The 18,567-nt window shown below is 38.2% G+C and overlaps 1 protein-coding gene across 11 annotated transcripts in view; it reads right to left on the bottom strand.

Moving 5' to 3' along the window:
- NTNG1 (netrin G1) overlaps positions 1 to 18,567 on the bottom strand; it is a 354,404-nt gene that overhangs the window by 30,747 nt on the left and 305,090 nt on the right. The gene's annotated exons all lie outside the window — the stretch shown is intronic.

Here is an 18,567-nt window from a genome sequence, read left to right as displayed (position 1 = left end):
GGTCAGGAGTTCGACACCAGCCTGACCAACATGGTGAAACTCTGTCTCTACTAAAAATACAAAAATTAACAGGGCATGGTGGCACACGCCTGTAATCCCAGCTACTTGGGAGGCTGAGGCAGGAGAATCTCTTGAACCTGGGAGGTGGAGGTTGCAATGAGCTGAGATCGCCCCATTGTACTCCAGCCTGGGCGAGAAAAGCAAATCTCAGTCTAAAAAAAAAAAAGTCATCATGTAAGTGACTAACATTCAAGAATCTTCCTCATTCTTGCCCCTGCTTCCCTACAAGGCTTACCACAGACCTGGCACAGCACTGTGCTCGCATGTAGCACCTGAACGATGAATGTATGTTTGTGTGGGCTGGAAGGGAAGAGAGCTGGGTTTGAGCCTCATTTCTCTTCTAAATTCCTGACCTCAAATGTGCATCACCTCTGTAAGCCTTGGTTTCCTTATCTGTAAGATGCAAAATGTGATATCTTCTATTACAGGGATATTGCATAGATTAAATAAAATGATGTGAAGAGCCTGCCATGATAATGATGTTGGAATAAGGTTACTTCTTTTTCATATATGATCCAGTGACTAAATATATGATAGCTATTTATGCATGCTATTTTCTCCTTTGGGTATTAATTTGTGAAGTGACATGGGGTCTGCTAATTGGGCCACAGTTTGATGTTTTTTTATCTAAAGTTTTGACAGGTTTGAGGAATTGGTCAGAGTGTTTGTTTGTTTTTTGTTTTTTTTTTTAGTAAAAAGACACAGGATATTTGGCTTGAATTGCATCTTATGAGAATGTGTAGGGACTATGTCTCAGCAGTGTCTACTTTATGGTAGGGTCTCTTCTATGCATGCAAGTAAACACTGTCCTTGTGAGCTGGTAATCTGAGTATAACTTGCTCGTGCAAAGTATGTATGGGTGCAATAGTTGTTGATTCTGAGAAATAAATTCACTGCACACAGAGGGCAGTGAACAAACATTTGTTCCTGATAGATGATAAAGAGATAGAAAGAATTGGTAAGCCTTGTCAGTCGCTGCTTGTTTTTATCCAGAAGTCTCTTTCTCTGATGTGCGGTATTGTTTGTATTTACCAACACTCCCATTAATGAGTACTGAGGGCTGTTTTCATTTCACTGAAAGCAAACTGATCCTGTAGCTGGGCTGTAGTTTAGAACACTGCAAGTTCCTATTACTCTCCTGGTTCTAAAGGAGGGTTGGGCTTAAGATGGGTTTATTTTGGACCTATCACAGTGAGTTGGTGTGGCATGTGGGGCAAGGAATCAAATCTGTATTTTGATTTTATAATAGCTCTATCAGCTACTAGTTGTTTGCTTTGAGCATATTAAATTCTCTGAGACTCGGTTTCCTCATCTATAAAATGAGTATATTAGCACTTCTTTGCAGGGTTATTGGAAGAATAAATAAAGTAACATGTGTGAAATGTCCAAGCATACTGATGGCACAAAGTGTATTTATTACTGAAAAAAATTTAAATTTAGTTTAATTTATAAAGTGGTTACAACATGAGAGTTTTTATGTGTAAGAGTCTAGCCCACTTTCCTACATGGTATCCATTTTCCTCTTTATTAAAGTCATGGCAGTTTGAAAAGAAAGACATAGTCAGCAGGAAAATCTTAAGTACATTGTAGAAAAAAATCCAGGCTTATGCTGGACTGAAGAAACCCCCTGGGAGGCTTTGGTCATGATCTCTATTCATATTTTCAAACACACTCTTCAGTAAGTAATGCATACTCTTGTAGCTGGAAACTAGACACCTGCTGAGGGAAAGAAAAGATCCCCAGTGAACTACTGTCTTCTCTTAAAAGGAAATGTCTTTGTAGTGTCCTTTTTGACTGTCAGTTTCTGGATAAAGTCTTAGATGAAAATCCATATCCTAGAGGAACATTATTTTCTGTACTAGTGTTAAAGCTGGAGCTAGGAATAGGTAGTGCTTTGCCTTCTTGATGAAAAAGAAGTAAAAGACTTCTTTTGCCTCCACATTTATTAACAAACTTGAAGTTTACTGTGCTGCTTTACAAAATAATAAAATTCTACTTTGAAGTCAGACACAAGAGAAAATTCTTTCTTTCACTAAAACAAAGGATTAATGCTGACCACGGTTGAGACACTGAACAGTCTCAGTATCACTGAACAGTCAGGAAAGTGAGCCACAGTCAATGGAGGATCCATATTCTACCACAGCATACTCAGAGGGGAGTATTTAGGAATCCTGAGTGATGCTGGGGGCCTCAGGCACTCTCTAGAAGTTAGTCACCTCCTTAGGGCCAAGGGAAGAGACCAGGGATTGTCACGTACCTCCTCAGTGAAGGACGGACTTTCAATTCTTTATACTTATACTCCCCTTTTGTTTTAGTCCATTTTGTCTTGCTCTAACAGAATACCTGAGACTGGGTGATTTATAAAGGAAGGAATTTTATTTAGCTCATGGTTCTCAAGGCTGGGAAGTTCAAGGGCATGATGCTGGTTTCTGGCAAGGTATTCCTGCTTCATTGTATCATGGCAGAGAAGGTCAAAGGGGAAGCAGACACTTGGAAAGAAAGAAAACCCAAGGGGCATCCTGCCTTTATACCAACCCATTATCAAGGGAACCAATCCATTCCCATGAGAATTAATCCAGTCTCACCATAAGGAGAACTCACTAACTACCACTAGAATGCACTAGTAGCCATTCATGAGGGATCTACCCCAGTGACCCAAACACCTCCCCATAGGCTCCACTTTCCAATACTACCATGGTGGGGGTCAAATTTCAATACAAGTTTCTGTGGGGACAAACTCAAACTATATTTATACCATAGTGCCACTGAATTTCAGAGTTTTAAGGAATCCATAGTAAGTGTACTGTCCACCATCCAAGACTTCCCATGTTTCCTTGACGGACACACATAATTTACTGCTTTGTCAAATACTCTGTAAAAACCAACATTTATGATCAGAATTTCCATTTACAGGTTTAATGACTCACTGACAGATGCAAATCCTTCCCAGCACTTCATCAAGGTTATCTACCACCACTTGATTATAGTAGAGTAATACCAGTAATAGCCATAATTTACGGAGATTATTTTACTGCAGGTGTTGTGCTTAGTAGTGTACAGGCATTTCATTTAATTCCATAACAACCCCAATGAGGTGTAATAATATTTTTTAGAGAAGTGAAATCTTAGGTCAGAGAAGTTATATAATTTTCTCAACAAGACACACTTAGTAAGTGGCAGAGCCAGGATTCAAACCACTATATAAGAGACAGCTACTGAGCTGGAATAGACCTTAGAGTTTTCAGTTGCCTTTCACAACCAGAGCCATTAGGAGTTCTCTAAGTACTCTGGACAGGAAACTCGGTTTCACTCTACGATTTCACATGTTTTACTACAATCTCAAGTTTAGCAACATCCTTAAAGCATGGGCTGTGTTAAACTTGTTTTGTATCTTATATGGTACCTATGATGTTGCAGGATTCAAACAGTCAATACATGTTTGGTTACTGATTAATGAATCCCTCAAACCAAGGTCTCTCTTCCTGCCATACTCTTTCAGAGTGGTATTCTTACACTGTTTCTCTCTCTCCTGAGGATCCTTCAATCACCATCTAGCTGCAACGACTAGTATATTCATGTCAAAACATAAAATAATACACTGATATAGTGTGTAGGAGGACAGCACTTTACAAATGCAGACTAAACCAAGATGGCTGACCTCCTGGCAATGAGTCCATGCAGTGTGCTGCTGATGACAGTCACACAGTCTCTTTACTCTTTGGAGGTTATGTTTCCTTCTCATTTTTACATTTTGGGTTAACAGTGTTAGAGCTGCAGAAGTATTAACTCATCCTCTGTTCCTCAGTGCCTTTTGGTTTACTAGGAAAATTCAGCCTTAGTTTTTCAAGGGCAGTCTGACATGTGGTGAAATTGTTAATCATACTATTTTTAAAAAATATTTTTACAGGAATAAACAACCTTATTCTCTTCAAAGTTAGAGTCTCAATTTTAGTCTTTCTAGCATAAGAAGAGAAACCTTAACTTTGCTGAAAAATAGCACGTAGCATGAACTTGCTAAGAATAGCCAAATAACCCCATGGAAAGCCCCCTGAGGAGCTCTAGAAAAAAATAAAATAAAATAAAAAGAAAAGGGAACTGAGGAACTGAGTGCTTGTTTCAGACATACAAACCCCTAAGGGTATTAACAGTCAAGCTGATAATAGTCAAGTCTCCAATAGGTCTGATGGTGACTCTGTGAATTGTGACTGCCCAGTAATCACTCCTGGATAACTGGTTTCTGCCCAGGTAGAGAACCCCATCTAGTTTTTGGTCTGTTTAGGGGTCACCATAATTTAAGACCCTTCCAGTAGGCAGGTATTTTAGCATTACAGGGCAATTTCCAGGATTTAGGATGATCCTAAAATTGATGAAGAATTGCTGCTGAGGTTAGGATGAATTCACTGAATACAATTTATCACAGGTTGCTTTATTTTCCTATTTGGAACCTGCAAGACTAAATGGCATTGATTTTGGACAAAATCTTAACTTAAAATTCACGTTTACAGACGGGAATTAGTATATGAAATGACCACACAAAAAGTCATAATAGGTATTAAATCTCATAATTTTGTAGCCTTCTTCTTTTTTTTTTTTTTTTTTCTGAGAAGGAGCCCAGAGGATTATCATAGCTTTCATTTTTATTATGTCATTCATTTGTAACTTGATTTCTTAAATTTGTTAATCCATTCTTCACCATTTTCAATGAAACTCTGAGGGTGGGTACCATCATTTATACTTTTATTATCTCACTGTGTGCCCATACTCTGATAGAAACTGGGTTAAACATTTTAATTCATTGTGTTATTTAATTCTCACGGATAGTGATGTGAGTCCAATTCTTATCTTCATTTTACATGCACAAACTGAGGCTGAGGCTGCATTTTTCAACACTAAATATTTGTGTGTGCAACAATAACAGACATATACCGCTAGCTGATTCTACAAGAACTTAGGCACATTAGCTTAGGTTGCAAATGCTACATTTGGTTTCATTATTTTTAAAATTCTGTCATTGTCCAAAATGTTCTTACTTCTTTATCCCAAGTCTTTAAAAATTAACAGGTGTTAATATATTTTTCTAGTTCTATTCACTTTTAAAAACATAACTGAACATAACTGAACATAAACAGGAATTCTTGAAGAAATAGGATAAAGCTATCAGTAGGAATAAAACAGTCATACATTTTTCTTTATACCTACTTGCTTTCTCCCTGTCTAGAAATATTTTATCAAGACAAGTATGCAATGAGGAAGTTGGTTTTAAAAAATGGTAATTGGGAACCTGGTAAAATATATCTCAGTGCAATGCTAATCATGTGTGTCAAGATAAAGGAAATTAAGGTAGCTTAAGTTTTCAGTTCTCTTCAGAAAAATCAATTATAAAGCAGTTACGCTGCTGACACTAAACAATAAATCCCTGGATTTAGTTAATAAAAAAAGCTTCTACTTTTTGAAGGTTTTTTTTTTTTTTTTAATCCAGCAGAAGAAGCTCATAACATTGATTTTTGAGAGAGAGAGAGAGAGAGAGAGAGAGAGAGAGACTCTTTAAGTCAGGTATTTTTAAATCCAGACATATTCTTGGTCTTAGCCTGTTGGGATCAGAAATCACTGACCATCTAGGGAACATGTCTTTATAAAGCTTCCCACAGTCTGCAATGCTCTTGGCATTAGTTACCTTGAAGTCTAACTAGGAGTGGCACACTGGAGGCCAGCTTGCATCTCACTTGGGGTTCTGAATATCTTGAGTCAATTCACGGCTGGATTAAATCTCTCTGAGAATGTATAATTGCTAAATATGTTGTCCTCAATCCTGGTCGCAGGTTATCATCACCTAGGGAGTTTTGTAAAATACAGATGCCTGGGGTCCACCCCCAGAGAATCACACTTAAGAAGGTTGGAGTGGGGCCAGCGATTACTATTTCATTTCAATCTCAATTAACCTTTATAGAGTCACTGAGATGTTCCCTGTCTTGTCACTTTCTAGTTTTGGATGATTAGGATCTTGCTGTCATTCTTTCCCTTTTGTTCTTATAAAACCAATGACACAAAGGTTAGCCACGGAGAAAGAAAGTTTTTCAACAAGTACAGTTCTGCTCATCTCTCTTCAAATGAGCAATTAATAATTCATAACAATTAAACTGAGTTATGAGTTTCTTTTTCAATACGTTTCCAAACATGAATAGATTAAATGGTAATTGCCATCAAACTTTATGTTCTGTTTCATGTGCTCAATAAAAATTTATCTTTTGGAGCTCACTTTCTATTTCCTTTTGATATATTCATAACCAAATGCAATATACTATATTAAAATATTTAGTATTAACCTATCAAATATTAACCACTTTTAAATGGTAGGGATGAAAGAAAACAAACAGGCTACTTGTTTAAGTTTTCATGATTTTTCTTATTTTAATATGATTTGGATTCGTAGAATACATAAAAATGGATGCCATGAGATACTCTATGAGTTCCTGCCCCTTATATAAAATTTTCCAAGGTGTATGTATGCCCTTGATTTCCCAGCCACCGTTATTCTATAAACACAAAGTGATAAAAAGCAACAACAAACCCCCTTGGGCTTAAGAGTCAGTTTATCCTAAGTTAAAACCTTCATTTATTCTCTTGTCCTCTGTTTCTCAAACTTCACTGTGTATATGAATCACCTGCAGATCTTATTAAAATGCAGATCAGTCAGTCTGCAGGTGGGTCTGTGAATCTGCGTTTCCAACAAATTCCCAAGTGATGCTGAGGATACCCATTGAGGGATCAGACTTTCAAGCTGCAAGGATCTACATAACTTTGTGCAGATTACTTAAGCCTCTGTGGGCCTCAGTCCATTCATCATCTGTTAAATGGGGATAACTGCCAATGGGGTTTATAATTGGCAGACTATAAATGGCTTGGCATAGTGCCTGGCACATGACAAGCATATAATTAATAGTGTCCATTGTCATCACTATTACATATTAATAAGGAGAGGTAATGTATGACTTAAATGAGTGGCTAAACCAGAACATTGTTAAGGTTCCTGCTCAGATATAAAATTCTACGGTTATAAGTCAGAGATAACTATGATCAGAAAAGCAAGCTAGAAAAGTGGTACTAGAAGTCAATCGTCTCAGATTTTGACAAGAGAAAGGTACAGTTAGACTGGAGACCCCTTTTGAACCGTGGCCCTTGGATGGCAGGAATCCCATTTATCTTTTGGTGCCAAAACTTAGCACAATGTCTGGCATGTACTAGGACTTTAATATTTGTTAAATAAATGATTTGTGAATTAATGAATGAAAATATAAGTGAATGCATGATTGAATAAAAAGGTAAATGCTTTGGGCAACCTGATAGCCGGCCAGTTTGCCAGGAAGGATAATTTAAAAGATTTAGCAAGGCTGTGTTAAGAAGCTCCTTCTATCACCTTGACTAAATTAAATTCAGTAACCAAAGATGAAACAAAGGCATAGTTTTCTGTAGAGTACAGTATGAGCTCATCTCATTTGTTGTATTTAAAAGGACATATTGAACATAGTTGATTGAACCATGTTTTATTAGATGTTTCTATCACGTGAAGCACAAACTCCTCCATGCCAAGACCCTGGACTGTCTTTATTAAAATTGTTACTTCAGAAATTTCGAGGCCTGATTTAACTATATGGAATTAATACATCATGTCTGTATGTAGTTTAGCATCCTTGTTGCAAAATCAGCAACTTTAATTTTTCATTTAATTAGAACAAGGATGTAATATCTCAGGAAAGACTTAATAGTATACCCAAATAACTTCCATCTGGTGAGCCAGCAACACCATAGAGAGTGCAGTGATCGTGGCCTCTGACATTACATCACTAATAAATTGTCAAGTTATCCTGATAACAGGCTCTTCTGTAAACTCCCAAACTTTGTCTTTTTGCATTCAAAATCTGTGGGAACACTGTAGTTGTCCATATTATTGATTTTCATGATAAGGAATATGGGTTAACACACACGCTAAGTCCATTGGGTCAACAATACTAATTGAAAAGAGGCCTAAATGTATGTCTTAAAAATAAAATCAATATTTTGTCATTTTTATAGTGTTTTATCTCTGAGACATATGTCCATTTCCCCAGAAGAGTTGTAGTTTAGAAAAAAAATCTGTAATATGTATTGTTAATCCTACACTTTTGCAGAATAAGGGAAAGAATATTGTTAAAAATACATTTTAGCAATTGTCTCCATTTAAAAATGAACATCCAGCAATGTCTGGATGATCTTGACTACTAACCAGTCAAAGATTAAGGTGGAGGCAGAGCGGATGAACTGTGTGTAAGTCTAAATGTCCATGTGCATACAGTATGTGCTTATATTGGAATTTACATCAAGACAATCATTTGCTCTGTATTTATGAAGGCCTTTTCTCCCCTCCTTGTAGCAATGGATAACTGAAGGATGGGATGAAAAGCATATATGCATTTTAACAGTGATGGGTTATGACATTATTCCTGTGGGTAATCCAGAATCTCTCGGGTTCAATGGGCTCAATCACACTGAAAAGAGAGTTGGGCAGAAATGGTAGGGGTTCACATTCACAGCACTGTCATGCACTGTGTTCAGAATAATTGTCTCCGATATTAAAAGGCAACAGTAAAAACCTATATTCTGAACATGTTCTGTATGTATTTTTTTCTGTGAACATGGTATTATAACCTGATATTATTACTGTAATTGTCTCTAAATAGAGTTTCTTGCTGATATTCAAGGTGACGGGTTGTTCCTGCAGAATACAACGGAATGATTCCTTATACCAACATGAGCAATCCCGATCACATTATGGCCACCCTGACTTCTCTTTCATTAGTTGCTGATTGTACTAAATTGATGCTAAATTGGCTCGGCTGGCTCTTCAAGCGTTTAAACAGATGGCACTGACTATGTCTATGATCTTGTCCTGGAAATTATATGGTCAAAGCCCTCACATTTCTGGGAACCCTAACATTTTTCTTAAGATCAGTTAGGGCCTTGTAAATAAGAACCAGTTAGTTCAACTTCTTGTGATACCCATGTCAAGCCAGAGGACACATTTTAATGAAATGTGTTTCTTTTATGTTCTTTCCTGCCTTCTGCTTCACATTCTTTATTTAACAGGTCCTCTGTTTCTTCATCTTGAATTGCTGTTTGAGTTTGGAATAAATCAAACTATGATCTGCAAGCCCAATGCAGCCTGCTTCCTGTGTACAGTGGTCTAGGAACTAAGGATGGTTTTTACCTTTTTTAAATGACTGAAACAAAATCAAAAGAAGAATATTTCTTGACACATGAAAATTACATGAAATTCAAATTTCAGCGTCCATAAAAAAAGTTTTACAGGAACACAGCTATACTGTTTCATTTTAGCATCGTCTATGGCAGTAAAATAGCAGAGTTGAGTAGCTGTGACAGAGACTGTATGGCCTACGGGGCCTAAAATTGTTGCCATCTGGCCCATTACAGAATGAATTTGCTGACCCCTGGAGTAAATTATCAAAGCTTCTGTCTCCATCTGCAAAGTAAAAGTGACAAAATCCTATAAAATGCCATTTGATTAACAATAAATATTCACTAGTGACTGGTGTGCCACTTAACAGGTATTTGAGTTGATGGAATTATCCTCTTTAAACCTCAGTTTTGTCATCTATAAAATAAGGAAAATAATCTCCTGTGGAATGAGATAATGTTCCTGACACATACAACAAAGGGCTCAATAAGTAACACTTTTTATTATTTTAAAATAATAATAATTCTTTACTAGAAGTAAGTCTATACGTAAACTGATGGGACCATTTGTAAGATTTCAGGATTACAGAATTTCAGTCCAAGAAGGAACTTTGCAATATCCAAGCTCTCTCTAGGATTTCACAGAAGGAAATTCAAAGGCTGATGTTGGAGCAAACATTCTTTGGAGAGGTGGTGGAGTTACACCCAGAATAAGACCCCGACTCCAAATCTAAGGCTCCTTTTCACCTCATTGTATTGAGTCCTAGAATTTAGTTTTCAGGAACCCTCTCATCATAATCTATCTGTGACTCCTCTTCCCCAGGATTCTGTTCCGCTCGGGGCTGAGAACTTGCCCTTGTTTAACTGAAATATTTATTCTGCAAGTTTCAAGTAGGATGACCCTTTTGCAATTGGGCTGATTTTCACATTTAGACACTATCTTTATATATGTAGCTTTAGAAAATTTTGAAATATTTTTCTCACACTCACTCACACATACACTCATTAGTGTGTAAAGAATGGCCCAAGGTGAAACTCCATTTATGTACTTATGTAAGAAGAGAGCTTCACATATTGTATTACCACTTGGCCTTCTTATCATCTTATTATCAGGTAGGATCAGGCTGTTGCTTTGATTCTCAGCTACTAGCAGATAAAACTGTGCCTGCATTTTTCCATGAGCACTAGCATTTCACACACCTTTTACTGTCAAGCTTCGGTGGTTCTCTGGTGTGAAATGGTGGAGTTTGGGCATACATGTCCTTCTCCATTTTCTCTTTAAATGAAGGGGGAAATTAACATGGATTGTCAAGTAAATATGAAAAGTTGCCCACCCAGGTCAAAGTGGAGGCCCCTCTCTGAGCTGAGCACAGGATGGCCAAATAGTAGGCAAGCCTCAGAATGCCAGCAAGTGCCTGGAATTGCTGTCTGGTATGTCCACTGTCTGCATTTGCCCTAGGCTAAGCTTCAGCAATTCAGGAGCTGTGGGTTTTGAATGTATTTAGGATATAATGCTACTGTGGAGTACATTCAGAACAACTCACTGCTTTCAAGCCAGCTCCATCAGTATACGCCTTTTGTGTTTGCTCTGAATGGAGCCATTAGCGTGTGAAGAGTTAAAGTTCTTTCCACAGCAGAAGCCCGGACTCTCCGTGCTCAGGGGTAGCATCAGGTCCCGGATGTTTTAGAGGTCTGTGGGCTTTTGCGAACAATCCCAAATTAAATTTACATTAAGAATCAAGGGAAAATAAGAACTGCATCTGGATGCAATGGCTATTAGGAAGACTGAGTGGTGTGGCATCTTCCTGCTGAATCAAGAGAAATTTCACAACTGGGGGCAACCCTGGGGTTTGCTCTTCTAGTAGACAAAATGATCCTTTTTTGCCCCCAGGAGTACTACCAGCTTATTTGTAATTCCTGCAAATTGCCACTTTCTATCTTCTGTCTTCCTAACATTTTCCTTTTTAAATTGCCTCTGGGAGGCTCCTACTGGTTCTGTTTAAAGAGCACTTCCTTCCCACCCTTAGGAGTTGTACCACAGTAACATCAAGTGCCTTGCTCTGAGTATTTATTTTTCATCACCCTTATGTATGTGGTGCTTAGCAAGGGAAACGATGCTGTGTTCAAGGTGCTATTGGAAACTAATGAAACTAAGGAAATTAAAAACTTGGATTCAGTGACGCCATTCATTTTATTGATGAGACCAACTTGTAGTGATAGAGATTGATAGAGATGTGAGGGCCAAATGAGGGAAATCATACGTCTAGCAACTACAGATGCTCTGCAGCATCACAGACAAATCCTTGTTTAAGCGGCATGCTGCCTGTCAATGAATTCAAAGTGTGAGGTCAACTGGTGAAATGTGAACTGGACATTTTAATGTAACACGACAAATAGGAAGAGACAGCAACTAGAAGCAATTGAAAAATTACAAGTTAGGCGCAAGGTATTTGTCTAGGGAGGTATAATCTTCATCTCACAGATGCAATTGGAAGCATCATCTTAATACCTTCAGGATCACAAGTTGTCAGGACTGTAGTAGTTAATCTCCTCCAAAAACAAAAAAAGAAAAAAAAAAAAAGAGGAAAAAAGAAAACCTCCTGGACTATAGTAATAGAAGAGTTTGATAGGAACCAATTAATCCCTAGAATAAAAGGAATTATTTAAGTCTCTAGTTTCTGATTTTTGGAAACCAGAAGTGAGGACTGAGAATATGGCTAGTGGGAAGTATGAGAGTCTGAGATCGGTGGGGTAAGAAAGATGAGTGTGTAGGGGACAGCCGAGTGATCAAACTGTGGTTCTTACTAGCAACTGAGGTGGGCACCTTTACGATGCCTCCCCTCTGCTGCATGAGTGTGGTCTGACGTTAAAGCTGGAAAGTTGAAGAGGCCCTAAGGAGTTTTCACTCAGCTTCTCATTTAAGCCAAACTCTCCAGAAAGCATCGGTGACAGGAGACTGTTCAACTTCTATTGGAACTTCTCCAGAGTCTGGGGAGGTTGTCATTACTCAATGCACCTACTACATTCTCAGACACCTAGAAAGTCTAACTGTTGGAAAATGCTAAATTGAAACCCATCTCCATTAGTCATGGTCCCTGTTCTATCTTCCTGAACCACATCTACTTGTTAGCCCTCCAAACACTGGCTGACATCTGTAACATATGTTATCAAGCTGCTTCAACGCTGTTTCATATGAAAAAACTTTCATCAAAGAAGGGACTCTCTTACATCACTGTCTGCAACGCTAGAAAGCTGTTTCCAGGGACTGGCCCCTTGATGTGGGCTGCTCAGTTCATGTTTTAGTGGGACTATAACCTCCTTTGATCTTTGTTCAGCCTGAAATTGTTTGCTCCTTTGCCACTTACATAATATACTGTTGTCTAAAATTGAGCTTTAATGTAAGCTAACATCTTTACATTTTTGTCATTTGAACTATGTCGACACAGCCCTATGCCATCTGCATTTTTGCAAATTATTTAGCCTAAATTTGCAACACAGTGTAGGGACTCAAATAATGTTCATCAAAACATCAGAAGAAAGAGCCTTTGATAGTCAAGTTGGTTAATGTAGAAATCTCTCATTTTTTTCTAGGTAGTCTATTGGGAATTTATGCTTTCATTTTTAATAAAAATGATTATTTGTATGTGTATGTGCTTATGTGCACACCCATTTTTAAAGAGGTCTAACATCCTACCTTGTTCCCCCAGGAATATTTTGAATTTTTCTTAATGTTTAAAACAATATCTCTTAAATCTCTTTTTTTTTTTTTTTTTCTTGAGACGGAGTCTCGCTCTGTCGCCCAGGCTGGAGTGCAGTGGCCGGATCTCAGCTCACTGCAAGCTCTGCCTCCTGGGTTTACTCCATTCTCCTGCCTCAGCCTCCCAAGTAGCTGGGCCTACAGGCGCCCGCCACCTAGCCAAGCTAGATTTTTGTATTTTTTAGTAGAGACGGGGTTTCACCGTGTTAGCCAGGATGGTCTTGATCTCCTGACCTCGTGATCCGCTCCTCTCAGCCTCCCAAAGTGCTGGGATTATAGGCTTGAGCCACCGCTCCCGGCCATCTCTTAGATTTTTAATAGTGTTTGCTCCCTTATGTGACAATGCCTTCTCCATGGTACCAACAAGTGGTAGTTCCCCAGAGTGCTTCTTCCACTCTTAAAGAAATTCTCATTAATGCAAGTCAACAGTTTTACCAGAAAAAATCTTTTAGCAGAACTCCTGATATTTGAATTCCCCCATTTTGGAAGATAGAATACTTAAATTTTCTAATTTTCCTCTGAACAATGTATCCTCTAAATAGTCTAGTGGTCTACAATATGCTCTCACAATACTTTTGTTATACAGTCCTTGGTCTTGAGTGAAACACATTTCACTATCTCTACCTTGTAATGCACAATGCACATCTATACCTGCTTGACATACATTACTCCTCTTAAATCCTTTTATGTATTTCTTTTGAATATGTTTTACCATTGCATATCTTTATCCCCAGCATGAGTTGCATTCCGTCTTCATAACACCTGCATATTTATCTCTGGCATGAAATGTTGACATTCTTGATTATTATTATGATAAGCACAATACAATGTGTTCTGAAAGACGTCTACATCCTAATCCCCAGAACCTCTTACCTCACTTGGCAAAAGAGACTTTATAGATGTGATTACATTAAAGATCTTGAAAAGGAGAGATTATCCGAGATTACATGTGTGGACCCAATCTACTCACATGGTTCCTTAAAAATGGAAAGCCTTTCCCACTTGTGGTGAGAGAAGGATGTGATCTGTCTTCACCTTGCTATGGCACTTTGGTTTTTATTTCCTATAGCTCTGGTATCTTCCAAAATCATAACATTAACTGATATCACCAAATCTTTTGACTTTCACTTAAATAAGCAGACTATGAATTCTTCTGAAAGTACCATTAGTATTCACTCAAGTTAACAATTGGTGGCTTTAATAAACCCTGCAGGATATTCCCATGTGTCTTACATACATCCTCCAGGAAGACAACATATCTTCTCACCAGTCACATTAGTTCTACAAGTGGCTATTTTCACTCTCCCAAACTGAAAAGTCGCAAATCTCCTTTACGTCCAGTTTCTTTGGTGCTGATAACAACTATTTAGTTACTTCCCAATACATGTTAACCCGTCATATTTTATATAAAGCATGGAATGCTGCTTCCTATGTAGAAGGTTCAATTTTATTCTCTGGAACCTAGCTATTGCCTCTTCTCTGATTTCAAAAGGGTCATTTAAAACTTTTTTTCTTTCTTTCCAATGTTTCATTTTTCTATTGGGCAACCTCAACACTAATTTTGATTCTGCCAGGCCTCCTTAAAATCTTATTATTTCTGTTTTCTTTCCTAGGTTATTCGTTCTGTGCTGTCTAAAGACCATTCATTCTAGTGGTTTATAAGTGTTTCACCTTTTAATTCAGAGCGACTTGCCTACATTTACACAGTACATAATTGGTGGCCTTTCAAGCAGAAAGTTTGCTGGTGAGCCTGGAGTTTTAAAAATGTTCCTAGCTCAAACCCCATAATTGCTTTGGGGTCAGCTTTGCTTCACTCTCTTGAATCAGTCTTGTCTCTAACCAGGAGGCTTTTTAGAAGCCCTCAGGTCAACAGTTTGATTCTTCAATAGTGGCCGAATTTGCTGCAAGTTCTGCAATAACATTGCATGAAAGCTTTTGAACATGAATTCTTGTCTAGTTCTGTGGCATATCAACATGTGCTTGGAAGTAGTAATAATAATTGAGTGCTTACTATGTACTATGAGGTTCACATTCATTATTGTATTTGAACCTTCACAATTACTATATGTGTTAGGTCATATTATTACCCCATTTTAGATGAAACACCAGGCTTAGACGGTCGAAGTAATTTCCTCTTAGTCTTGCAGGTCATAAGAAGTGGAGATGGAATTCAGACCCTGGTCTGTATGAATCCAGAGTCTACTCAAGCATATTCACTTTTTCTATTCACAGAATATAGGCAACAGTGTCAGTTGCTGAATACCTTTTTTAAATCTTCTGTTCCCAAACCCAAGTCCTTTTGGATCACAATTCCACATGGCTCCTTTTGACAATCCTCTGGGAGGACTGGAACCTTGGGCCTGGATCCCTTGGACTCTTCTTGATATCTCCTACTGCCTCCCTGGCAGTGCCTACCTAAATGTCTGCTTACTTGCAGCTCATCACTGCAATACCACTGTCAGCCCTACTCTCCCACTGGTTTTCTGCTTGGTGTTGATTTCGTGTTGCCAGGTTAATAGCTCTTCCACTAATACTGTGGCCAAATCCAAGGATGGGTTCAACTCAGGGCAAGTGGAAGTCGGGGTGAGCAGTGGGAGAGAGGAAAGGGAGACAGGGATGCACTCGAGGGGCATTTTTGAGTGCATTCATGTGTGTGAGGACAGGAACCAAATGAAAAAAAAGTACATATCAACCTTCCAGCACCAACTAATCAGAATGTACATCAACTATAATCCTGGAGCAGGTGCGAGTGGCATGCTACTGTGACACGCGTTACCCCGTTATTGCTGATCCTTGGTGACAGCCCAAGAGATCCCAGGGGAAGGCACTTCAGAATCTTGGTGAAGTAGCCATTTACTAACTGACAGAAGAATTTCTATATTTTAACATAGAATACCAGCCCTATGTGGGCGGGTCTAAGAGAAGGAAGAAAGATTTCAGAGTGAGAAAAATCTCCTATGTTCTCAAAGGTGCGTTTGGATGATGTTAAATTTATATATCAAATCTAATTTCAACCCATTCCATTCCTTTCTTTACTTAGTAGCTAGAATAATCTTTTTAAAAACAAATCTGTTCCTTTCATTTCTCTGCTTAAAACCATATGATGGAACCCATGTCTTCTTCATATGATGATTCCCATTTTCTTCCCTGACAACATAAAATGACTTAGTTTGGGATTCATGAAACCACATAATCTAGTCTCTGGATGCTGTTTAACATCTCCCCTTACTCCCAACATATGTGTATGCTCACACACACACGCACACACACACACGTTCTGGAACACAGTGTGTTATCTCAATCACCTTTACCCAAGCAAGATTCCTATCCTGGAAAGCTCCACTGATCCTGTAGTGCTTAACTACGTGTCACTTCTCATGGAAGCCTTACTCCCCATGTACATTCCTCTTATTGAGCTCTGATTACCTTCTATCATAATTGTTAGGCCTCTCACTTGGAGGTGAATTCCATGTCCACATGTCCTCCCTCTTTTCATCCTTCTGTGCCCTACCATTAGCCCAGTGCCTGAGTCATGGTAGGTACTCAACACACACTCAAAAGAATAAATGCATTTTCTCTCATCATCTCAGTGATCTATGTAACAAATATGTGAGGTTCTGGAACTGAGGCACAGAGGGTTTTATGATTTGTATGTGGTAGAGTAAGGCTTAAATTCAGTCTTTTGATTCCAGAAGGGAAACATTGGTGACAATATCATATCTTTTACATTACTCCGATAATTAATATAGAAAAATTGGGTTAGGTCCGTTTTGAGATGCATTTTCCCAAAGCAGGATTTATTTATTTTCCTCTCCCAAGTCTTACGCTGAGTACACTCCAGCAACCCATTTTTAGGTCCTGCTTCCTCAGGAGCTTTATTTGAGATCTCTTTGAGAAGTGTGTCTTAATTACAAAGTCTCCTTATTCTTTATGCCTTGAGTCTTGGTGCTGGTTTTGATTTTTCCTTTGCCTATTGCCCTTCTCCTCTCCTGACTATTGGTCTGCTCTAGGCCTTGAGGTCTAGCTGTGCCATGATTGATAGCTTCCCTCTGAGCCCTGACACTTGACATGGTTGCTGGGATCCACCAACTCTCCCAGGCACTAAGGACTAGCACTTTCTGGAAAACAACAGCACACGAAACTTTTAAACCATGGCTTTATCTAGGCCTTATGTGCAGGTGTGCAGCCTGACTTCTGTCTATTTGACTGTCTTTCAGTGTTCCTCTCCAGCAAGGATGGAGACCTTAGTCCCCAGTTCCTGGATCCCATTCTAACCTTGGCCTGCTCAATGCCAAAATTTCACCTTATTGCCAGAACTCATTGCTGCCCATGGCATTTCATTTTAGATTTACATTACTTAGAAGTATGGCTGCCAGATAACTATGTATTCCATAAGTAACAGAGAGAACATTCTATAATATTCTATAGAAAATGGAGCTACATAGTTGTTATTATAGAATTCATCATACAGAATTTATTTTATAGAGTATAAAAGTTGCTATTACTACTGCATTATATAAATAATATATAGTTTTCTATAGAAATTGGCTTTAGATGATTCCTGCATGCTGACATTTGTTTCAAGTGAAAAGTAAGCAAAAATAACTCTGGGGTTGTGCTGTCCAATATGGTAGACACATGTGGCTATTAAGCCTTACAATATGGCCAGCCCTCACTGACATTTTCTGCAAGTATAAAATGCACATCTGACTTCAAAGACAATAAAAAACATGAAAAATATAGCCTTAATAATTTTGATAGTAGTTATATGTTGAAAAATAGTATCTCATAATTTGAGCTAAATATAATAGTTATTAAAATTAATTTCTCTTATTTCTTTTTACTTTTTTAATGTGGAAAACAAAAGCATCTCAAATTACATATGTGGCTAGCTTGATTTTCTATTGAATCACACTGTTACACAGGATATGTCTTGTGGTTCTTTAATATTAGCAAACTACCTATGTATAGATGACATGGAAAGTTAGTTCAGAATTCAAAAGCAGAAAAGGTTATAAACGACAGAAGGAACCTTCTGCCTTGATTTTAAAATTCATGTTCCTTGTACACACTGACATGCCACCTGCCTTGACAAGCTTTGAAGACCTGGTAATCTCAAGAGAAATGGGGCTGAACCAAACGACATTTGTCCACAGCTCCCCGTATAGTGCCTAACCTCAGAGGTTTAAAATCAATATTGTTTTTTGTCATTTATTTTACCCCATGTTTAAACATTCCTTAGATTTATTACCTTTAGGTTTTCGGTTAAGATTCAGTGATGGGTATGATAGCAAGGGTAGTAATAAGTTATGTAGATATCATTTAATTTATGAATCCTGGAGCTCCAGGGTAACTTTCACTTCAAGAAATATATTAACCACATGCACATCACCCTTCATTCTGCGGTGAGGATTTCCAAGCTGGGTCCCTATTGTGCCACTTAATTTATGGTCTGGCCAGGTATATGGATCTCCATACAATATTTCAATATAAGTTGCTCCAGCTAACTGAGGGGATGAAGA

Source organism: Papio anubis, chromosome 1, assembly GCF_008728515.1.
Source record: "Papio anubis isolate 15944 chromosome 1, Panubis1.0, whole genome shotgun sequence".
Taxonomy (NCBI): Eukaryota; Metazoa; Chordata; class Mammalia; order Primates; family Cercopithecidae; genus Papio; species Papio anubis.
The sequence above is the reverse complement of the archived record's forward strand: the minus strand, read 5'-3'. Positions and strand labels throughout refer to the sequence as shown.